The sequence below is a fragment of the Gopherus flavomarginatus genome, chromosome 4 (assembly GCF_025201925.1).
Source record: "Gopherus flavomarginatus isolate rGopFla2 chromosome 4, rGopFla2.mat.asm, whole genome shotgun sequence".
In the NCBI taxonomy this organism is placed as follows: domain Eukaryota; kingdom Metazoa; phylum Chordata; order Testudines; family Testudinidae; genus Gopherus; species Gopherus flavomarginatus.
In genome coordinates, this window is record NC_066620.1 from 136422913 (window position 1) to 136447261 (window position 24349).

At 47.0% G+C, this 24349-nt stretch overlaps 1 long non-coding RNA gene across 2 annotated transcripts; it reads right to left on the minus strand.

Moving 5' to 3' along the window:
- Positions 1 to 13319: 13319 nt before the first annotated feature.
- Positions 13320 to 22569, minus strand: LOC127049079 (uncharacterized). 2 transcript variants are annotated; one of them, XR_007773874.1, is made up of 5 exons: positions 22409 to 22569; positions 21942 to 21999; positions 14901 to 15048; positions 14454 to 14576; positions 13320 to 13608 (listed from the first exon to the last, which is right to left on the minus strand). It is a non-coding gene; the product is annotated as an uncharacterized LOC127049079 (long non-coding RNA). The 2 variants fall into 2 exon arrangements; XR_007773873.1 differs by lacking the exon at positions 22409 to 22569 and having other exon boundaries at positions 21942 to 22300.
- Positions 22570 to 24349: the final 1780 nt, after the last annotated feature.

A 24349-nucleotide genomic window follows, 5' to 3' on the forward strand; every position in this document is an offset into this window, starting at 1 on the left:
GGCAAGACTCACCAGCCAGCACTCAGAAAAGAATTCTCTGCAGTAACTCAGATCCCATCCCATCCAACATCCCATCACCGACCACTGGGCATACTTATCTGCTGATAATCAAAGATCAGTTGCCAAAATTAGGCCATCCCATCATACCATCCCTTCCATAAACTTATCAAGCTTAATCTTAAAGCCAGATATGTCTTTTGCCCCCACTACTCCCCTTGGAAGGCTGTTCCAGAACTTCACTCCTCTAATAGTTAGAAACCTTCGTCTAATTTCAAGTCTAAACTTCCTAGTGTCCAGTTTATACCCATTTGTTCTTGTCTACATTGGTACTAAGCTTAAATAATTCCTCTCCCTCCCTAATATTAATCCCTCTGATATATTTATAAAGAGCAAGCATATCCCCCCTCAGCCTTCTTTTGGCTAGACTAAACAAGCCAAGTTTGAGTCTCCTTTCATATGACAATTTTCCATTCCTCGGATCATCCTAGTAGCCCGTCTCTGAACCTGTTCCAGTTCTCTTATTGCTCTGTTGACTTCTCACTTGTGTTCTGCCAACTCAGCCATCTGACCCACAATTATCAAATATCTCACTCTTCAGATAAACTTTCAGCATCTTTTTTTTTTAAATGGTACCCCCAAATTATTTTTTCCTCACCAAATCTGACATAGATAAAAACCCAGGATTGAACATGTCCTTTGCTATATAATTTGTTTTGGACCAATAAGAGGTTTTACAATATTTTATGAACCCGTAGGACTAGAAATGCCATTAGAAAGCTAGTATTCTAGCTTTGACATTGACAAAGTGTTGATTTATTGCTCTGTTAGACATTAAAATCAAGACATCCTGACTTCTTTTAAAGAAGGCTAATTTTAAGTAATAGAAGTTCTACAAAACTTACTAGTACTAATTTCCCTTGCTTGTATTATCAGATATATGGAGTAAAATTCTGGTCCACTTTTGAAGTCAGTGACAAAACTCCCCTTTATAATTCTGTGACCATGAAATTGACCAAAGTTGACTTTGAATTTGGTAGGGTCCTAACTGTCAGTGTGAGTATGTACAGAGAGACAGATATAGACTTTGGGCCTGATGCTAGTCTCACCCCACTGTGTAAATCGGGAATAATGTCATTCATCAGTGAGGTCTTACTGGTTTAAGTGACAGGGTAATCATGTCAATGCTGCTCTATGAAGCACAGAGGTCCATATTGTGAATCCCTTACTTGGACTGTAATGACTCTGCTTGAGTAGCACCTCGCTCTTTGGCGAGATGCATTGTCGGGCTACTGATGTAGTTGGGTACTATTATAAGTAACGGTGGTAGAATCTGGCACCATGTGACTATTTTAAAAGCAGCTGTTTGCCCTTTCATCTGTGCATCAGTCTATCAACTGATTAGTGCTTTCAGCATTTTTGAACATGTCAAGCAGGAATCCCCCTTCTGAATTGCAAATTTCATGCCACCAACCAGCAAGATAACTGTGCCCCAGGAAGAATTCAGCTCAAAGAGAGAAGATGGTGTTTGCACCACTAGCATTCTCAGGAGTTCCCCTAGTATGGGTGGCAGAATTTAGTCTTGTGTAAAGCGCAAGACTTAGAGTACGTCTACACTACGGGATTATTCCGATTTTACATAAACCAGTTTTATAAAACAGATTGTATAAAGTGGAGTGCATGTGGCCACAGTAAGCACATTAATTCGGCGGTGTGCGTCCATGGTCCGAGGCTAGCGTCGATTTCTGGAGCGTTGCACTGTGGGTAGCTATTCCATAGGTATCCCATAGTTCCTGCAGTCTCCTCTGCCCTTTAGAATTCTGGGTTGACAGCCCAGTGGCTGATGGGGCAAAAATCATTGTCGCGGGTGGTTCTGGGTAAATGTCGTCAGTCATTCCTTCCTCCGGGAAAGCAACGGCAGACAATCATTTCGTGCCCTTTTTCCCTGGATTGCCCTGGCAGATGCCATAGCACAGCAACCATGGAGCCCGTTCAGCTTTTTTTTTTTTTTTTACAGTCACCGTATGTGTACTGGATGCCGCGGACAGAGGCGATACTCCAGCGCTACACAGCAGCATTCATTTGCTTTTGCATGATGGCAGAGACTGTTATCAGTCGTTCTGTATCGTCTGCTGCTGGTGTAATTTGGCAATGAGATGACGGTTATCTGTCCTTCTGTGCTGTCTGCTGCTATCATGGGTGCCCCTGGCTGAGATCGGCCAGGGGCGCAAAGGCAAAACTGGGAATGACTCCCCGAGTCAATCCCTCCTTTATGGTTTCTAAAAATAGTCAGTCCTGTCTAGAATATGGGGCAAGTGTACTAGAGAACCAGTGTATCAGAGAGCACAGCTGCTCCGTGTCAGATCCCGCAGAAATGATGAGCTACATGCCACTCACGGGGGGTGCCTCTGCAACAACCCCACCCATTGCTTCCCTCCTCCCCCAACCTTCCTGGGCTACCGTGGCAGTGTCCCCCCCCCCTCTCATTTGTGTCATGAAGTTATAAAGAATGCAGGAATAAGAAACAATGACTTGTTAGAGAGATAAAATGAGGGGGAGGCAGCCTCCCGGTGCTATGACAGTCCAGGCAGGACATTAAGCAGTGCAGGGGAGAGGAGCCCAGCATGCCTCTGCTATGATAGTCCAGGCAGGACAGAATCTTTTCTTTACACAGGAAAGGGAGGGGGCTGATGGAGCTCAGCCCCCAGTTGCTATGATGAGGACGGTTACCAGCCGTTCTGTACCATCTACTGGGAATGACCGAGAATCATTCCTATTTTCACCCAGGCGCCCCCAGCCAGCCTCACCTGAAGCCAGCCAGGAGCACTCATGGGTTGATAATAAGGACGGCTACCAGTCCTACTGCACTGTCTGCCACCAGGCAGGGGAGAGGAGCGGATACTGCTCTTCACTGCTGCAGCATCGTGTCTAACAGCAGCATTCAATAGACATAGGGTGACATTGAAAGAAGTCAAGAAACGATTTCTTTCCCTTTTTTCACGTGGGGGGGGGAGTAAATTGACGATCTATTCTCTGAACCACGCCGGACAATGTGTTTGAACCTACAGGCATTGGGAGCTCAGCCAAGAATGCAAATACTTTTCGGAGATTGCTGGGGACTGTGGGATAGCTGGAGTCCTCAGTACCCCCTCCCTCCTTCCCTGAGGGTCCATTTGAGTCTCTGGCTTCCCGTTATGCTTGTCACGCAGCACTCTGTAGCCTGTAGATTTTTTTTTTCAAATGCTTTGGCATTTCATCTTCTGTAACGGAGCTTTGATAGAACAGATTTGTTTCCCCATACAGCGATCAGATCCAGTATCTCCCATACGGTCCATGCTGGAGCTCTTTTTGGATTTGGGACTGCATTGCCACCCATGCTGATCAGAGCTCCACGCTGGGCAAACAGGAAATGAAAATCAAAATTTCGCAGAGCTTTTCCTGTTTACCTGGCCACTGCATCCAAGTTCAGATTGCAGTCCAGAGCGGTCACAGTGGTGCACTGTGGAATACCACCCGGAGGCCAATACCGTCGATTTGCGGCCACACTAACCCTAATCCGATATGGTAATACCAATTTTAGCGCTACTCCTCTCGTCGGGGAGGAGTACAGAAACCGATTTAAAGAGCCCTTTATATCGATATAAAGGGCCTCGTACTGCGGACGGGTACAGCGTTAAATCGGTTTAATGCTGCTAAAATCGGTTTAAATGCGTAGTGTAGACCAAGCCTTATATTTTACTCCACTGCCAGGGTAACAACCAGGGAGAACTTAGCTCTATTTATTATAATACATGGTGCAACTTCTAATCAAGAATTATTTTCCTTGGACCAAAACAGAAACTGTGGCTCAATCTGATCAAAGAAGGCTTGATCATAGAGTAGATTATGGTACATAGCACACAAGATTCAGCCTGTTTTCAAGAAAAATGAGAAACAAGCAAAAATAATAATGCTGTAAACTTTCCACTCCGATGAAGCTATGTACTCTTACAATTATGAAATGATGTTGATACCACTTTCTAGAAAAAAGTTTGATAATATGAAATTATTGTGACACAATGCATTGCCTACCATTATATTCTCAACCAACATGAAACATTACAATAAAGTATTTTGCCACTGATGTGAACTGGTCTTGCAAGACCATCTGTTAATTTAAAACCATTCGTAATTATTTAGGTACATAACATGAAGAAAAAAAACTACACTAAGCTCGGGGTGTAAAAATAGATTAATTACTCTACTGCTGTAATAGTTGAATTTATATTTAAAAAATGGGAGTATTTCTGAAATACTCTGAGATAGTTGAATAGACACACTGTCAAATGATTCCTTAGCCTACCTTTTGAAAATGTTTATTTTGATTATATTAATATGCATGAAAAATATAAGTACCATAATGGGTTCATGATTCCAGAGGGAGTGCATCAATTTTTCATCTGCATAATTCATACTAACTTGTTTCTTGTTGTAGAGTTCTGTGTGTGTCTGCAGTTTCTGCTTAATTTTCTGTCTAGTGTAGATGCAGTAAAAGCTGTAATGGGTCTTGCATGGTTTGGACAGATTGTTTTAGTACACCATTCACAGAACCTGGCCATGTAAACACTGATGTTTGAATTTTGTGGTGGTAGTAATCCAGCACAGAGGTGCTCAAGAAGACAAGTGCTGTACATAACCCACTATGTTATTTTAACTTTCAAAGTCTTCACGTCTGTTCTATGCATACTCGTGTCCCATTGTGAATCAAAGGAATTAATGAAATTTAACATGCAAATTAGCAATTTAGCCTGGTAACTTAACATGTAAATAAAGCCACATCATCTTGGTGAATCAAAGAGTGTAGGTGGAGCTTCATAAATACAAATGTGCTGATTTTCTCCTACACAAGTGAGGCATGTGACCTACCCGGCTGCTCCGGGAGGCTTAAGCAGCAGCTATGACTTCAGTGGGACTAACTGCATGAGTAAGGATTTGCAGGATTGTGTTTAAGGTCAAAAAACTGCTGGCAGATTTTTACCTACAAAGGCAGCATACAGACATCACCCATGGAGAAGGTAAGAAGCTTCTAAGAGCTTGAGGGAGTAGAGGACGATGTTCCAGCAGCTAAAGCGCTACCCGGGGTTCTGGATTTTAAATCTCTGTTCTATCATTGACTTGTTGTATGACCTTCAGTAAATCACTCAGCCTAAGTTTCTCGTCTGTGAAATGGTGCTTCCTTACCTCACAGCAGTTTTGTGAGTCAGTACATTAAAGATTGTGATGTACTCAGAAGCTAATGATAGGGGCCATATAAGCACCATAAGCAGCTGCAATAAAATAATAGAGTGAATAATGTTTGCTTCTCTCAGTGCTGGCACTCACTTCTAGCCCTGGAAGATCTTCAAATACCAAACTTCAAAATCATGAGACTTTTATACACAAAAAGCTATTTTTGATCAGTTTAGATATTTGCACAATTATTTTTTCTTTTTGGTACAATGTGGGCTCCTGGTAGCTGAAGTCTTGTTGAATTGAGATTAAGCCAGCGGGGGCCCAACTCCCAGTGTAACTGCACTAATACAAACCCCAGGTATACTTTAAAAAAGCTGCAATTTGCATTAGTTAAGTATACTGCTGCCTGAAATCCTGGCTTTCCTTGTCTACAGTTGGGACTTGCACTGGTGCAGCTAACACCAGTTGCTGGCTACCACTGACTGAAAATGCCAAGTATAGACAAATCGAAAGGCTCCTGATTTTACAGGTAGAAGAATACAAAAGGAAATCTCAGTGAAAAATATTAAAATTTCTCTAAAGCAGTCTTAATAGTTTTTTTCCATAGTACATATGGCATATATGTAATAAGAGGGTATGAAGTTTCATTAACATTTATTTGGAATAACTTGCATTACTTGTCAAGTTACTTAGTTGTGCAACCATTCTCAATTCCTGCTCATAAAACCTTTATACCACACACACACACACAAAATTCTTACAGTGTAGAGGATGGACGGTGCTCTGGGAATGGCTCTGGGCTGTGTGGGGAATGAAGATACTGTTTGTAGGACCCCTGTTTCATTTGTTGCAGAAGATGGAAGGTTTGTAGTGAAGGAATTGAAACAAGGCTGACCGGGGGAGAGCAAGTGGGGCAATTTGCCCCAGGTCTGAGTCTTCAGCCAGCATTTCGGCAGTGGGGGGCCCTTCAGTTCTGCCGAAGACACAGAAGCGACTGAAGGGTCCCTCGCTGCCGAAATGCCCCGCGAGCCCTGGCCCGGCGGCAGTCCAGGTCTTCGGCAGCATTTCGGCAGCAGGGGGCCCTTCAATGCTGCTGAAGACGCAGACCAACTGAAGGGCCCCTCGCCACCGAAGACCCAGACCGCTGCTGCTTCCCCGCTTTGCCCCAGGACCCCTGAATCCTCTGGGCAGCCCTGAAGTGAAATATGGTCCTGTGTCTAAAGATGTTGAATGCCAGCTCTACAATGAGAGTGATAATACCATTTAATCTCAAAGGAGTGTTTTGAAAATTGATTAATATGTGAAGCAGTGAGACCCAGCTCCTCAGAGGTATTTAGGCACCAAACTCACATTGAAATCAATGGCAGTTAGGTGCCTAAATATCTTTGAGGCTCTAGGTCAAAGAAACTATGGTGAGAGCACCATAAAAACAATTATGAAGAAATTACTTATTCTGTATTCAGTGCAGCATTGGAATGGTGTGTGGTACATAAGGCATGGAACCGCACATTGAATGTGAGGGATAAAAAGAAATGTTGAATAGCTACCTATTCATTCAGTGAGGCAGGGGTCCTTTGGAAAAATAGTAGGTGATCATGTAATTAAAGACTGTATCATAATTAAGGTTAAGAGTTTGTGTTAGAAGTCACATACAGATCACAGCCAAAAAACAAAAATTCACAGATGCCTACAACCTGTCTGATTTTTACTAAAAAATAACTGGGGGATGGGGGTTGAAGGGAAAGGCTGAGCGGGGAGGCATGAATGACAGTTGGGCCCTGTGTGGGGGAACTGAGAGCCTGAGCACCACCGCCATGTGGGCATAGCCTCAACCCCAGCCATGGTGGCATGGGGGGAGGTGCAGAGCCCCGGGCGAGGGTAGCCCTGGCAACAACCACTGGTTGTGGGGGATATACAGCCCTGGCTCCAGTTATTGCCACAGCCATGGGGCAGGCACAGCCACAGCTGGGGATGGCCCGGGGTGCACAACTCTGGCTCTGGCCCCAACTGCAGCTGCTGACAGCTGAAGCCAAAGAACTCACAAAGCTCCAGTAAAGTCATGGAATCTGTGACCTCCATGACTAAATATTATCCTTAATCATAATACATACTATTCCTGGGGGAATTCTGTACCACTGCATATGCGCAGAATTAATGTGCCCTGCAGATTTTTTTCCGCTGCAGAAAATACATTGTCGGACAGGTGCTGCAGTTCTGCCTCTCTCCCAGAAGGGAATGATGGGGTGCTACAATACAGCAGCCAGCTCACCACTCACCAGCCCTAGCAGTCAGCAGCCAAGAGGGAGAGAGTAGAGGCTCATTCCTCACAGCACCCTGCTTGCAGAGCCAGGTGAGGAGGCCTGGGATATTGGGGGGGAGGGCGGGGTGGAGAGGACACACAGCCAGGCCACATGGAGCTGCTAGGGGTCATATAGGCTGGGGTTCAGAAGGGCTAGCAGGAGGGACAGTCTGGACTAGGGGGTAGGTGCAAGTGGGGTTGCAGGGACACATGCGGATGGGGGGCAGGAGGGTACAGGGGAGATGTACCTGACCGGGAAAGGTGAGGGGTCAGTCAGGGTCTGCATGGGAGAGGCTTCCCAACTTCCTAACTATCCCTCCTCCATCCCCCAAAAACTGTTCCCTACTTCTCCCACCCACATCCAACAACCCTCCAGGTTCACTTTCCAGCTCTTTCCCAGCAAGTACTTCCCTATCCCTCAGTTCCTCCATTACCCCTAACTCCCTCAAACCTTTGCACTGCTTCTGAGGGGTGCAGGAAATATGGTTCTGCATTGCAGTTTAAATGAATTACTCAAAGTTCTGTATTAATATGTCTAGTAAGGAATCTATTTGTCCAAAAACATTTCCAGAATCTATTTTGTTGTCTGTATTATTACAGAAATACTTGCTGATGGGTATTTTGAAATAAATTACCAAAATAATTAAAACAGGATTATATAGTGTTGTTTTTGACAAATAAAATATGCAGAATTTTAAAATATAGTGTGCAGAATTTTTTTGGCAGAGCATTTTTTAATTTTTGGTGCAGAATTCCCCCCAGGAGTAGTGTATGCAGAAGAAGACTGAAATAAGGTTGCAGAGGCAACTTTAATTCCTAACTTGCCTAACTTCTGAGTATTTATTTAACTCTGCAACTTTAATGTTCCTTTAACATAGTTTTTATTCATAACTATATCTAATTTTGATGTAACTTTGTATTATATTTTGCTAAGAGATTTATCTGAGAAACATTTTATATTTTTTCAAACTTCATAATTGTCTTATTTTAGTTTCTAGAAATCTCGTCCTATGTTTTTAAGCAGAACTCCCCAGTGAAATCAGTGCTCAAAAATCAATACCAGGATACAGCCCATACTGTTTTTTGGCTGAGTCTCCATTTTCCAGTCCCAACTCAGTTATAGTTTTTCAATACAATTAGAGTCCATTTGGCATATATAAAACAATTTGGAGATTCATTATAAATGGTAAGAACATAGCAGTCTATAAATACTGTAGTCATAGTTATTTGAATAGGTACTTTAGGTCAGAACAGCATTGTATACACAGTGCTTTATGGATTTATTGAAAATAGCATTAGGTGCAAAAAAAAGTAGACCTACTGCAAATGTGTGTGTGGGTGTGTGCACTGCAGTGTCTACTTTTAAGGGCTCAGTATAATAGGTTTACTTTACAGAGCAAAGAGCTATAATAAATGTAATGCATCAGACTGGTCTTTAGCAATCTTCAATGAAATCTGGGGGAAATATTTTAAATGATTCATTGTTTGTCTAGTATTGGAAAGATCATTCAAAATTTCTGCAGGAATATTTTATCCTGATTCTTCTGGCAAGGATTAAAGTAGTTCATAATATATATCGGCATGCATTCTGCTGTAGTGAGTTTAAATAAACCTAATTTCCCCAATACTAATTTCCCCCTACTGTTACTCACACCTTCTTGTCTACTGTCTGAAATGGGCCACACTCATTACCATTTCAAAGTTATTTTTCCTCCATTGGTATCCAGCTGTTAATTGAATTGTCTCATTAGACTGACCTCACACTTGGTAAGGCAACTCACATCTGTTCATGTATTTATATCTGCTCCTGTATTTTCCACTCCATGCATCTGATGAAGTGGGTTCTAGCCCACGAAAGCTTATGCCAAATAAATGTGTTAGTCTCTAAGGTGCCACAAGGACTCCTTGTTGTTTTTTAAATAAAGGGAGTACATGAGATCAGAATCGGGCTTAAAATGTTTCTGATTCTATAGTCCTGCATTGTGAGAGTTTTGAACACACAGGGAATGTAGGATCAGACTCTTAATGTCAATTGTTTTATCTTTTTAAGTGATCACACAGTACATTACTTTAGTAGTTAATCCAGCTAAGGAACAGACTAGTTAGGTTAGGGTCCCCTTAGCCCAAGTTAATGCTCAAGGTAGACGGTATCTTGAAGTCTCTTGTTTTAGACTCCTGCTCTGAACAAACACGTGAAATACTTACACTTGGTCTCCAGGCTCCACAGATTCTTTCCTATGTGCTGGGAGAGGACTGTGCGCACTCACAGGTTGGACAGATGCTTGCTCTTGACCCTCACTCCCCAGAATGTATTATTCCAGTTATTAACCTTCCCTGGTATTTCTTGTCTTTCCCATCTCTGTCACGCTTCTCTCCTACCTCTTTCGGAGTGAGGCCGGGGTGTGGGGTGAAGTGGGGGTCAAGCATCCTCCAGCAAATCACCACCTCTGGTTATCTGTACCAAGAGCCTGATTAAATATTTGGGGAGGGGAAGGGAACCGTGTTATATTGGAATTAAAGTTAAATGCATTTTATTATGTAAGGGAGAAAATCCTTAATAGAACATTGTAATTTTAAAGGACACAAATACCTAGAGGCCAGAAAATTCACAACTAAAGTTACACTTCCCAATAAACACTGGAAAGTAAGGAAAGAATTAAAATAAGCCTAATGGGGTAATAAAGTATTCACAAATATTTGTTCCAACAGAATCCCACAAATTCACTTTGACAGTTTTCACAGTTGCTTTGTTCTACGCATTCATTTTTGTTCCCAAAAATGTGTGCAGAAAGATAAACTATTGTGGATGGTCATTAATATGGATTTGTGTGAGGATTAGCACCAAAAGTGTTTGTGTGGTCATCTTAAAAACTCTTTGGGTTTGGGAGTCATCCAACAAGGGAGCAGAAAGATCAGGATTCGTTCAAAAAATGCTGCCAAATCTGCAGCTGCAATGACCCCATAGGAGCTGGAACTAAGGGTGCTGCCGTACCCTCTGGCTTGAAGTGGTTTCCATCATATACAGGGTTTAGAGTTTGGATCATTGGCTCTCAGCACCCCACCATACAAATTGTTCCAGCATCTCAGAATGACCGTTCAGGAATGTGACCTTACTCAACCAGGAACAAGTTGAAATGCTAATATTTTACTTTACTGCTCATGTCACAGTGTTGTGCAGTGTGAAGTAAGAGCTGCTTCATGCTGACTCAAAGCAATGTGGTAATAATAACCTGAGTCTCTGGCAACTGGGATGTTTCCCCTGGCTTCTCAGCCCTAATTGGGACATGTCAAAAATACCCTTCTTGAAAATCTTTATCCAATATTCCCTAACTCCAGAAACACGCATACAAACTCTGGACAGATTCGCGATTGTTTCCCCACCCTTATTACCAAGCTAGCAACAGGTAGTGAAGACTGTATGCTGAATCCTGGCTTTGTTGGCTTCAATAGTTTTTGATAGAGAGTTTTAGTTCCTCTGAGTGCTTGCTTATGTCCATTCAATATTAGGTGTGTGTGTGCTCGCCACATGCACTGGTCCTGGAAGTTTTTCCCTTAACAGTATCCGTAGGGGACTGGCTCTGGCACCCTCTGGAGTGGCACCCTCGTGGCATGGTATAAGGAGCACCACTGGCTTCCCCCACCCTCAGTTCCTTCTTGCCACCAGTGATGGTGCTGAAATGTCTGCTCCTTCGGCTAGAGTTAATTGTTCTCCGTTCTTGCAAACTTTGCAAAACCTATAATTTAGTTGTTTACAGTTAGTAGTTGAATTAGTTAACCATAGTAGTAGTTCTTAAAGCCTTCCTTAGTCCCAAACGGGACTCAGCCTGGGGACAGGGCATGCTCTGGTCCCCAGGCTTCAAGCTCTGTGATTGCTGCAAATAGCCCATGCCCATCAGCAATCCCCATAGTAGCTGTCTTAGGTGCTTGAATGAAGGGCTTATAAGTGACAAGTGTCATGTTTGCAAGTCCTTCATACCCAGGACTAAAAAGAAGCGTGACAAATGACTTAGAGCACTCCTGATGGAGTCATCAGTCACTCTGGCTCCAGAGCAAAGAGCCAACTTGGCACGGAGCACCGCAGCAGCGGTGGGGAATGTCCTGCCAGCACCACCGTCCATGGGCCAGCACCATTCCCCCTTCAAGCCGAAGAGGACTGTGAAGGGATGATTTCCTACTTCCCCCAAGAGAAAGGAGAGGGCTGGGGGCAAGCCAAGACCCATGCTGGACAGCTCAATACCCCTTCTGGGAAGTCAGGCCCCAGCTCAAGCTGAGCGGTGCAGCCCATCCTATCCCTTGCCTGCGTCCCCAGATGGTGACACCGACCTCTGTCAGTTTCAGGTGCCATCGACGCCCAAAGCTCTGCAGACTGCTCAGGAGATCCTGATGCTCTCGGTGCCACCCACACCAACTCCGGTGGTACTCAGGTCTTGGGACAAACCCACCTTGGGACCTCCGCATATGTCCCCGCCTCAGTGGCACCATTTCTCATTGCAAGGGATGTCCCACCACCATCCTGCCTGAAGCCATCATGCCTCAGAGCCAGAAAGACAGGCTCAGTGGAGCCCTTTTTGGTCCCTGGACCTTGGGCATTGACAGCAGGATTTGAGGCATATCTCGCCAGTAGCCAGGCGTAGACCATCCGGGGCACTCGCCCCCTGGCAGGAGCACCGAGACCGACCCCTCATGTCACCAAGAGCTCGGTATAGATCCTGGGACCAACTGGGGGACCGAAGCCACTGGTCACCAGCCTGCCATCATTGGTCTCTGAGACAGGGATCGCTGTATTCACGAAGATCCTCCCGGCAACTGGCTCGTGATAGCTCCCGGTCCTGCTCGATGTCCTGGTATCGGTCCAGCAGCGTAAGGCATAGATTGCCAGATTTCCAATGCCAATTCACCAAATGCCATAGTTCCCCGAGGCCTCGACCAAGACGTTCATCTCACTCGGACAGGTCTACCTCCAGGCTCAGCAACCAGCACCAGTCAGATAGGAGCTGCTGCTCCACCTGATTCTGGTCGCCTGCAAGCAACCGATCTGGCTATAGCTCTGGCATGGAACAGAGTTCCCTGACAGTGGGACAGCCTCCAATGCCTGCAGTGCCATCTACATCATCAGCACCAAAACCTGTCCCATGGCCCCAGGCACAGTGGCTGGCACCATGGTACCCAAGGAACCCTTGGAGGTTCACCCAGCCTTCTCAGGCTGCCTGTTCAGTGTTGGGAGCCTCAGACAGGCCAGTGGCCTTGACATCCCGGCCCCCTCCAGTGCTCAAGGCTTCAGGAGAAAGACCTCACGAGTCCAGGAATATCCAGGGGAGCAGTCTGCTGGACCACCAACGGTCATCGAGTATTCCGGGGTACCGCATCGTCCTTGTCACTTGATGAGGCTATCATGGAGCCCCCTCACCATTTCCTCAGGATGATGCTAAGGTGCACCAGGAACTATTGAAGAGGGTCACATCTAGCCTGGGGCTTCAGGCTGAGGAATTGGAGGAGCCTTGGGACTCCCTGTTTGATGTTCTCTGCTCATCAGCCCTTGCTTTACCCCTTCATGAGGGGGTATCGAAAATTACCACTGCCCTGTGACAGACTCCATCCTCCTTGCCCCCAATCTCCAAAAGGGCTGAGTGCAAGTACTTTATGCCAACCAATGGGCATGGATACTTATATTCCCACCCAGCCCCCAATTCCCTGGTGATTGAGGCAGTTAACCACAGAGAGAGGCAAGGACAACCCAGGGCAAACCCCAGAAACAAAGACTCAAGGAGGCTGGATCTTTTTGGATGCAAAGTTTATTCATCTTCCAGCCTGCAGTTGAGAGTGGCCAATCACTTGGCCACTACGATTACAACATGTGGCAAGCCATGGCCAAGTTTGAGGCTTCACTCCTCAAAGGCTCCAGGAAGGAATTCCGGGCAATCCTCGAGGAGGGCATGGCTGTGGCCAGATCGGCCCTCCAAGCAACTTCAGACACGGCAGATTCTGCCGTCTTCACCATGGCCTCCACCATCTCTATGCAGCGAGCTTCCTGGCTGCTTCTCTCGAGCTTGTCTACCAAGACTCAGCGGTCGATGAAGGACCTTCGCTTCGACAGCCAGGTCCTATTTGCAAAGCAGACAGACAACAAGCTGCACAGTTTAAAGGACTCCCGTACCACCCTGAAAACTCTGGGGCTTTACGTCCCAGGCCTGGCATGTAATCAGTTCAAACTGCAATAGCCTCAGGGCCAAGGGAGCCAGCCTCATCAGGACCCACCTCATAAGAAGGTCAAGGACTACAAATGCCACCCGAGCCGCCCTCCTCCACCTTCCACTCAGTTGGGCTCCACCTGAAACAAGTAGGGTGCCAAGCAATCATTTTGAGGGCAACCTACCAGACTATTCACCAGATCCACCTTCCCCATTTTTTTCCAGCTGCCTTTCCTCCTTGCATGGACTGCTATAACCTCGGTCCGCTGGGTCCTGAACAAGGTGGTGCAGGGCTATACCCTCCAGTTTCTTTCTATCCACCCAACTCCCTCTACCCTGTCCCTCTTCAGGGACCTTTCTCACGAAAGTCTCCTCGTGCTGGAGGTTCAAGGGTTACTGCGGCTGGGTGTGGTGGAGGAGATTCCTCTCGAGTACAGGAACAAGGAGGTTTATTCCTGATACTTTTTAATCCCACAGGCCAGAGGTGGTCTGCATTCTATTCTGGACCTGAGAGACCTAAAGAAGCTGAAGTTCCACATGGTCTCCCTGGTCTCTATCATCCCTTCCCTGGATCCAGGAGACTGGTATACCACCCTCGACTTGAAGGACTCATACTTCCACATAGAGATCTTTCAAGGACACAAACACTTCCTCCTATTTACAATGGGACCCAACCATTACCAGTTTGTGGTCCTCCCATTTGGCCTGGTGACAGCACCAAGGGTGTTTATCAAGTACATGGTGGTGGTGGCTCTTACCTGAGGCGTCAGGGAATCCAGATCTACTCATACCTCAATGACTGGATGGTCAAAGGCAGCTCTAGGTCTCAAGTCCAAAAGGATATTGCAGTGCCGCAAGCCATGTGCTGCTCCCGGGGCCTTCTGGTAAATGACAAAAAGTCTACATTAGTTCCAGTGCAGAGGATAGAGTTCATCAGAGTGGTGCTCAACTTGACTTGCGCCAGAGCGTTCCTGCTGCTAGAAAGGTTCCAGACATTGGTGGACCTCATCATGGAAGTCTCTGTGTTCCCCCTGACTATAGCCAGGGTTTGTCTGCGCCTCCTGGGCCACATGGCGGCATGCACATATGCTGTCCACCATGCTAGGGCTCCAGATGCAGCCCCTGCAGCAATGATTGATGACTGTCTATTCCCAGTCCAGGGATCACCTAGAAAAGATTATTACCATCCCCCCAACAATACTTACCTCACTGCAGTGGTGGACCAATCGCAGGACAGTCCTAGAGGTAGTTCTGTTTGACACCCCACCTCACTCCATCAAGTTGGTAACAGATGCCTCGGACCTCGGCTGGGGTGCACACCTTGAAGATCTCCAGACCCAGGGTATGCGATCCCTGGAAAAGATGACGTTACACGTAAACGTCAAAGAACTTAGGGCAGTCTGCTTGGCATGTGGAGTTTTCCTACCTCATCTGTTGGGCAAGGTGATGAGGAGAGTCCTGATGGACAACACAGCCTCGATGTTCTACATCAACAGGAAAGGGAGTTTGCTCGTCAACTCTCTGCCAAGATGCACTCCGTCTCTGGGATTTCTGCATCAGCCACGAGATCCATCTGGAAACTTGTCACCTCCCTGGTGTCAAGAACACACTAGCGGATCACCTCATCAGGGACTACTTCTCTCACCATGAGTGATCGCTCCATCCAGAGGTAGCCTGTATGATCTTCCAGAGGAGGAGAGCTCCCCAGCTGGACCTATTTGCCACCAGGAAAAACAGAAAATACCACTGGCTTTCTCAAAAAGGTCCAGGCAAGCACTCCCTCTCTGATGCCTTTCTCTTGTCATGGTCAGGAAGCCTGATGTGTTCCCTCTGATTCCACACATCAGCAGGGTCCTGGCAAAGATCAAGAGAGACAAGGCACAGGTTATGATGATTGCCCCGGTGTAGCCTCACCAGCACTGGTTTGGCACACCCATGAATCTGGCAGTGGCCCTTCCCTGGCCCCTGCCCAACCAACCAGACCTGCTGTCACAGGACAATGGTCGGCTCTTGCACCCCAATCTAGTGCCTCCACCTCTTGGTGTGGTTGCTGCGCGGCTGAACCCAGAGGAGTGAACCTGCTCAGATGAGGTCCAGCTGGTCCTCCTGGGGAGTACAAAGCCCTCAACCAGACTGACCCACCTGGCCAAGTGAACGTGGTTTTCCTGCTGGGAGTCCGAGCATGGCATCTTTCCCTCCCGCTCTTCCTCTTCGGCTCTTAGACTACCTGCTTTCTCTGAGAACCTGAGCCTGGCACATTCTTCCATTACAGTGCATCTCACGGCCATCTCCGCTTTTCACCCACCAATGCAGGGCCAGATGGTGTTTGCTCATGACATGACGGTCAAATTCTTGAGAAGCCTTGAGAGGTTCTTCTCACAGGTTCGGACCCCTGTCCCACAGTGAGATTTTAACTTGGTCCTCTCTAGGTTCACTGGCCTACCCTTTGAGCCGTGGGGCTCCCGCTCCCTTTCCCACCTGTCGTGGAAGGTTGCTTTCCTGGTGGTGGTGACACCAGTGAGACAAATCTCTGGTATTAAAGCCTTGACCTCAAAACTGCCGTACACAGTCTTCTACAAAGACAAAGTTCAGCTGAGGCTTCACCTGGCCTTCCTGCTGAAGGTGGTATCTATGTTTCATATGAATTAGGACATCTTCATCCCGGTGCTCTGTCCCAAAATGCACAAGACCAGTGAAGAGAGGCATCTTCATGCACTGGACATCCGAAGGGCCTTGGCTTTTTAGGTAGAGCACAACAAGCCTTTCCGTAAATCAACTCAGCTCTTCATCGCCACAGTGGATAGGATGAAGGGCTTTCTGGTGTCCTCGCAGAGGTGTCCACCACTGATTGTTAGAGCCCACTCGACTAGTGCTCAGGTGTCCTCGGCAGGCTTCCTGGCACACATCCCTATCCAGGACATCTGTAGAGCCACGATGTTGTCCTCTCTCCACACATTCATGGTGCATTATTCCATCGCTCAGCAGGCCAGAGACGACGCTGGGTTCGGCAGAGCTGTGTTGCAATCTACACATCCGTGAACTCCTACCTGTCTCTGTTGGTACTGCTTGGGAGTCACCTAATATGGAATGGACATGAGCAAGCACTCTAAGAGGAAAAGACAGTTACCTTTTTCTGTAACTGGTGTTCTTCAAGATGTGTTGCTCATGTCCATTCCATGACCCACCCTCCTTCCCCACTGTCAGAGTTCCCAGCAAGAAGGAACTGAGGGTGGGGGGAGCCAGCGGCACCCCTTATACCATACCACATGGGTGCCACTCCAGAGGGTGCCAGAGTCAGTCCCCTACGGATACTGCTAAGGGAAAATCTTCCAGCACCAGTGCATGTGGCGAGCACACGCACCTAATATGGAATGGACATAAGCAACATGTCTCGAAGAACACCAGTTACGGAAAAGGGTAACTGTCTTTTTTCTTGAGCTAGCATTGCAACCATGTGATTTAGGTGACCAACTATTGGGAACGAATAGCAAAAACTTGAAGCAATAGTTGCAGAAATTCAATTTCAAATAATGAACAAATCTGTATAAATCAGATGGTTCACAGATAATTCATGAACAGAAAAAGGGGCTTAGTTAATTAAATAAATTGTCTGCTGTGATTAGTTTGCACAGCTCTAATACCAAACAACCTTCCCCTGCCCTTATAGCCCCATGACTCTGTGAACCCTTCAGATTACATATCTACCTAATCTATGTACCATCACAGGGGTTCTCAACCTTTTTCTTTGTGAGCCCTCCCCTTCCCCCCCCCCCACGGCCCGCCAGTGCCACAACAACTGCTTTAGGGGCCCCATGCCACAGGAGGCCCCAAAAAGCTACACTCTTCAGGCTTCAGCTTTAGTCCTGGGTGGTGGGGCTCAGGGCCCCAGACTTCAGCCCCAGGCGGTGGGGCTTTGGCTTTCTGCCCTGGGCCCCAGCGAGTCTAACTCTGGCCCTGCTTGGAAGACCCCCTGAAACCTAGGGGCCCTGGACCCCAGTTGAAAACCACTGTACTATCATACTATTGTCACAGCTAGTGGACCTGTTAAGTTTCTTTGAGATTAAAATTCAGCCGCTGACCCTTATTTTATATCAGTCAGGCTTTGGAAAAGAGCAGGATCCTGAATCTATTACACAGTGTTTTATATCTCCTATTCAGAACATGATTACAGAAGCACAAGTGGTCATTTTCTAGTGCACAGAAGATACCATTCCTTCAGACTCCTACTAGCCACTGTATGTGGTTTGGCAATTTCTCTATTCCACTTTTTGAGGAAAGATCAAATTGCATCTCAGTGCATGCTTTTACAATTAGCATAGTTCCTCCAACCCTTCCAAGGTTGCAGTATTATTTTTCACCCCCATGCGATCTTTTCCCAGACAAATTTCCTTCTAATAATAATACCTACAGGATACTTTTTGATAAATCCAAATAGTAAATAGATAGATGTTTCCTGGCTATATGGCACATAACACCACTAAATTATTGCTCCCTTCCTACCTTGTCCTGACCATTCTTTCTTAAAACCGGAGGAAACACTGGTTACATTTACAAATGTTGCTATTGTTATACATTATTGTGTCCTGTGTAAAACATTTAGTGTCCAGTGTTGCAACAACTCCACTCGCAAATTGCCCATTCACTTTAATGGGAATTTTGCTCCAAAATAACTGCAGGATCGGCTCCATTATAGCCTCTTATACAGAACAGCAATATAATATATGTCCCAAATAAATCTGGGGAAATTACTTTATATTATGTTTATACACATGAATATGCTCCTCAACACCCCTCTAATTAGATGTACTGGACTGTGAGCCAAGAGATCTTGGTTCTGTCCCCAGATCTGCCACCAACTTGCTACGTGACCTTTTCAAGAGACTTCATTTCTCCTTGCCTTTGTTTCCACTCTCCACTCATTGTCTGTCTTGTCTATTTCAACTGTAACTGTAACCTCTTTAGGGTTTAGAGAGCATGAGCCCTTTAAATATTTTTTGTGAGTGGGGGAGTGCTGATTGTTCCAGAAGGAGTTAGTGCTATTGGTGGAAAGGGGAGAGCAGGGGGTGGGTGAGGCAGAGCAACTGCAGCAAGCAGGCCCTCACAGAGTGAAGCAGCCAAAAACCTGCCTGAAGCCTGGGAGGTACAGAGCAGCTGATTGCAGACACCCCAGGACAGGAGCCAGGAGGAGCACTGTGCCAGGGAGGAATCACCCGAGAAGAACAAATCAGAGCTGGATCCAGTATCGTTGCTGCCCAGAGCTGTATGGGGCCATGCATACTGGCGCTTCTGACTCTGCACTGGGAATAAGGAGGGAGGCTGCTAGCTAGTTAAGTGGGGAGGTTGTCGCTCTGTGTGGCTTTGCAGAGAGCGGCAGAAGAGGGCACCGGAGTGGTTTGTTGGGGAAAGTTCACTGGTGCCGAAGATGACCAGGAGCACTCAAGACTCACCACTGGACTGGAACTTTGCTCAGGCCTCCTGAACTGTGTGTGCAGACACATTGCTCGGTGTCTGCCCTTTCAGACTGTGCTACCACTAGGCCTGTGAGGCCTTGAGTTGAATGCAACCCTGTTTTACCACTCCCCCTATATTTTCCCCTATTGCTTTTCTCCTTTCATCCCTCTGTTAATAAATATTTTCCTTTCCTATATTCTGTGTGTGTGTGTGTGTGTGTGTGTGTGTGTTCATGTTCACTATGGAGGGGAACAGTTGCCCCTGGGATGGAATCAACGTTCCCTGCTGCATTCCTGTGCATGTCTTCTCTTGGCCAGCTACCTGCAGAGCAGACTCCATCTTGGCCACGAGGGTGCTAAAGTTACATAAGTTTTTTGCAGCAGTGACTGTTTGCACAGTGTCTAGAACAATGGGATACAGATCTCAGTTGGGACTTCTAGGAACTACTGGTAATATAAATATGTACATACTATTATTTCCTATACATATGAGGAAACAAAGACTTTAGGTGACTCTGCCAAAGTTACAAAGCAGCTCATCAAAGGTAAGAACAGAGCCAAATCGTTTGTTTTAACTATGAGGCCACATTTTCTGCCATAGACCACTGGTTGTAGAGACTATCAGCTAGAGCAGGGATGGGCAAATTTTTTGGCCCGAGGGCCACATCTGGGTGGGGAAATTGCATGCAGGACCATGAATGTAGGACTGGGGTAGGGGTTTGGAGTGTGGGAGGGAGTGTGGGGTGTGGCAGGGTGTGTGCTATGTAGGAAGGAGCTCAGGGCAAGGGATTGGGGCACAGGAGGAGTGTGGGCTGTACGAGGGGGCTCAGGGCATGGGTTGGAGTGCAGAAATGGCGCAGGGTGTGGCAGGGGGCTCAGGGCAGGGGCTGGGGTGCAGGAGGGGTGCGGCAGGGGGTTGAGGTGTGGGCTCCGTCCTGGTCCGCTTTCCTGAAGCGGTTCCAAGGTGGCAGCAGTGCACAGCGGAGCTAAGGCAGACTCCCTGCCTGCTCTGGCCCCGTGCCGAGCTGCTCCCGGAAGCGGCCAGCACTACGTCCCTGTGGCCCTGGAGGGGGGAGGGGCAGAGGGCTCTGTGCATTGCCCTTGCCTGCAGGTACCTCTCCCAAAGCTCCCATTGGCCATGCTTCCCAGTTCCTGGCCAATGGGAGCTGCGGGGGGTGGTGCCTGCAGATGAGGGCTGCGCATGAAGCCCTCTGCCCTTCCCTTTCCCCCAGGGGTTGCAGGGACGTGGTTAGGGTGACCAGATAGAAAGTGTGAAAAATTGGGATGGGGGTGCAGGGTAATAGGCACCTACATAAGAAAAAGACCTGAATATTGAGACTGTCCCTATAAAATTGGGACGTGGTCACCCTAGATGTGGTACCGGCTGCTTCCAGGAGTGCCAGGGTGGTAGCAATGCCATGGGCCAGACCCAAAGCCCTGATGGGCTGGATCCAGCCCACAACTAGTAGTTTGCCCACCCCTGAGCTAGAGAATTTAAGAAACTATTTGCTAGAGAGCTACATAGACTTTTATAGCTAAAGAGATATGCAAGAGAGGTTATATATCAGTAGGCAGCTATACAGACTCTTAGGCCCATCTGTACTAGAAAAGTGCACCAATTCAACTAAATTAATCTGGCTAAACTGGCATAACCCCCTGAGATAGTCCTGCTTTAGTCCTTTCCTATAGCAGTTTAGCTTGCACTGACAATTTTTTTTTAATAAATATAAACAAGGGTTAAACCAATTTAAATGTGCCTATATTAAGGCTTCACACTGGTTTAACTAGTTCGGTTTTAAATCAATGTAGTTAAACTGGTGCACTTTTCTAGACTAGACAAGGCCAGTTTAAGAGAATGCTTTCTAGTTAGCTAGGGAGAGTGTTGTCTATACAGTATAGCTAAAAGAGATTGTTATATATTGAGAGACTTGGAAGGATAGATTTTTATTTATAAATGTTGATAAATGTCAATTTCACTTTATGCAGTGTTGTTATAGTGCAGTTGCCCCCAGGATATTAGAGAGACAAGGGGGGGGTGAGGTCATGTCTTTTACTGTACCAACTTCTCAGTGAGAGAGACAAGCTTTCTCACCAAGAGAAGTTGGTCCAATAAAAGATATGACCTCACTCACTTTGTCACTCTAATTTCACTGCACACCCATAAACCACAGAAACATTTTTTCTGTGGATAATACTTGCAATTTACAAGATAGGCAAAATGAGAAAAATGCAGCTTAGAACTTGTTTAGAATTTGATGTACTATTTACTTTGTGTATTTTGATATGTGATGTCGACCTTTTGTGTTTTGATGCTTAAAAAGCTTTAGCTTTTTGACTCTTAACCATCTCCTTTTATTAAACAATTACTATCTGACCCCCCTCCATTGTTTGACACCCCTCCAAGCTCTCACAACTGTAAAAATTTAAAATCAATAAACATTAGAAAAAATGCTTGAAAATAAACATGGGTGTTATTCCATGGAAGTCATAAAAAAGGACAATGGAATCCTGCCAAGTTCAGTTCTACACAGCTCTGTACTGTTGTTGGGGGGGGGGGTGAGGGAGAGCTCTTGGGGCAGTGGGTGGAAGAATTTATACAGTGGGGATGCTGAAAGCCATTAAACCAAACTGTAAACTCTGTATTTGATAAAAACAATGAGGAATCTGGTGGCACCTTAAAGACTAACAGATGTATTTGGGCATAAGTTTTTGTGAGTAGGAACCCCCCCACACACTTCTTCAGATGAATGGAGTGAAAATTACAGATATAGTGACACAGGAAGAGAAGGGAATTACCTTACAAGTGGAGAACCAGTGTTGACAGGGCCAATTCAATCAGGGTGGATGTGGTCCACTCCACTCTGGATAATTGATGAGGAGGTGTCCATATCAAGAGAGGGAAAATTGCCTTTGTAGGAGCCAGCCACTTCAAGCCAGCGGGTGATGTCTCAGCCCCAGCCCCCTGCCTTAGGGGTGCATTGGCTGTAGAGCTAGAAGGGTTGTTGCTCCAGTCCCATAGGGCTGTGAGCCTTGGGGTATGTAGTCAGTGTCTGGGGCCCCTTGTGGAGACCCATCGCGGGAGGTGGGCAGCACAGCAAACCCCCTCGCCTCCGGGCGCTGGTACTTGCCCTGCCTTCGCCTGGGGCTGAGCCGAGACCGTTCTCCGCCCCTTTGCACCCAGGCGCTGAGCCGCCGTGGCGAGCAGCCCCGCGACAGCGCCCCCTGGCGGGTCCCGTCTGCTCGCCGCCCTAGTCCGCTCTTACCCCGCTCCCCGCTCCCGCAGCTGTTCAGTGTCTCCGCCGCCGGGCAGCGGCTGGTGCTCGTGGGAAGCGCCTGCGCTCTGCGGCCGCTCGCTGCCTGCCCCTGGCAGCGTCCTGCCTATTCCAGTCCAAGCAGCCGCGGGTGGCAGCCGGGGAGGGGAGCAGCTGCCGAGTCCCAGCGACAGCGCCCCGGGGACCCTGCACGGGGCCAGGTAAGGGACCGGGGCAGACGAACCGCCCACCCCCACCCCGCCTGGGCGGCTGAAATCGGAGCCGGAGGCGCCGCTTGCCCGGAGCGACCAGGAGAAACTTCCCCGGGGAGACGCGCCCGGGCCGGGTCAGCTGGGTGCAGCCCGCGCCCGGCCCTTCGCTCCCAGCGGCCCCGAGCCCCAGGCGGCCCCGCTCTATAACCCCCAGCTGCTCGCTGCCCCCGGAGCGCGCCAGAGCGGGGCTGTGTCGGGGGCGGCTGCGGCTCCCGGGGTCACCGCCCGCCCCGAGCCCCCTACCAGCTGCGGGGTCCCGCCGCGCGGAGAGCCGGGCTGAGCCGAGCGCTGCTCTTCTCCCCGCCGGGTTCCGCGCTCCCAGCACCCGCACCCCGCCCGTGGCGGCGTCCTGGCCCCGAAGCACCGGGCTGGGAGCCTGAGCGGTCCGCTTTCTTGCTCTTCCCCTCACTCCCCTTCTCTCAGAAGCAGCGCCCAGCGTAGAGGTCCCCATACAGTATAACAGCCCCACTCTCCAAGAGCCTCCTCATCCCAAACTCGCAAATGGGCCATCAGTTGTATCGGGTGCGGTTGAAACGGCACAGAAAGTAACGATGTTAGCGTGAGAATAATCCTGTAGGCGTACGTAGACTCGAGGATTTTCAAATCAAACCAGGGAGTTTAAATGGAGCTCTGCAACCCTCCCTGACTGTCCTGTTCTCATGCACGTCTCTCTCTTTTGGAAAGAATTTCTGTTTAGTAAAATGATCGTTAAATTTAGCTAGATGGTGATTTTTAAGGCAAACAAGAAAAATAGTTAATTTCACATAACAGCTTCAAAAATTTGAAATGTTTTTTTTTTCCCCTGGGGCAAGTTGTAGCTCTTAGTAAGTCAGCTCTTACTGAAATGGCTTTAAAACAAATTGTATTTAAAGCCAAGAGAGGCAAGCAAAGGCTGCAGTATTCAAATGGAACCTCACTTACAGTGAGTATAAACCACAGGTGAGATTGCAGGATTTAGTCAACATTTGATGACAGCTGAGTGACTTTTGAGCATCTTCAGAACACGTTTTCTTTTCCCAGTAGAAGCTTGTTTAAATTCGTTTGGTGTAGGATTGGTTCAAATAGAGGTACTCAAAACATTTATGTAGTACTAGCACATTTTTTAAGGTTGCCACTCTTGTAAAATAGGCTTTGCATTTAAATTTAGTATGCTAAACAGCCTACGAAACATCATCATAATCTGATAATATTTAGTATGTTTGGACACCACTCAACTTTTAGGGATTCCACCATAGTGTTTTCGATTCACAAGGAACCCTGCCTTTGCTAAGATTGTAGAACACTCATCCTTGAAATGAGAGTCCCTTCATCCCTTCCCACTTTTAAACATCCTTAAGCTATTTTTCCTAAATATATAGGTATGAATATTTCCCCCTGCTTTTACCTTTTAGATATTCCTAAGCTTATTATTTGGGGCGGGGAGGGTGCATGTGCACAATTGTTGAGCAGCACCCTGAGTGGCTTGATAGGACGGGTACTTTAGAAAGAACATTATTTTATTATTATAAATGCAAATGTTCAATATCTTAATTTTATTGGCTCTGATTTAAGACATATATTTATAGTTTTTCCATATTGTGAATTAAAATTAAGCTTCTGTTATTTTGTGAGGCACTGAGGATTAGAAAGTGACAGTTATAGATGTTTCCCTTAACGGATCTTATCCATGCATCTGTGTGTT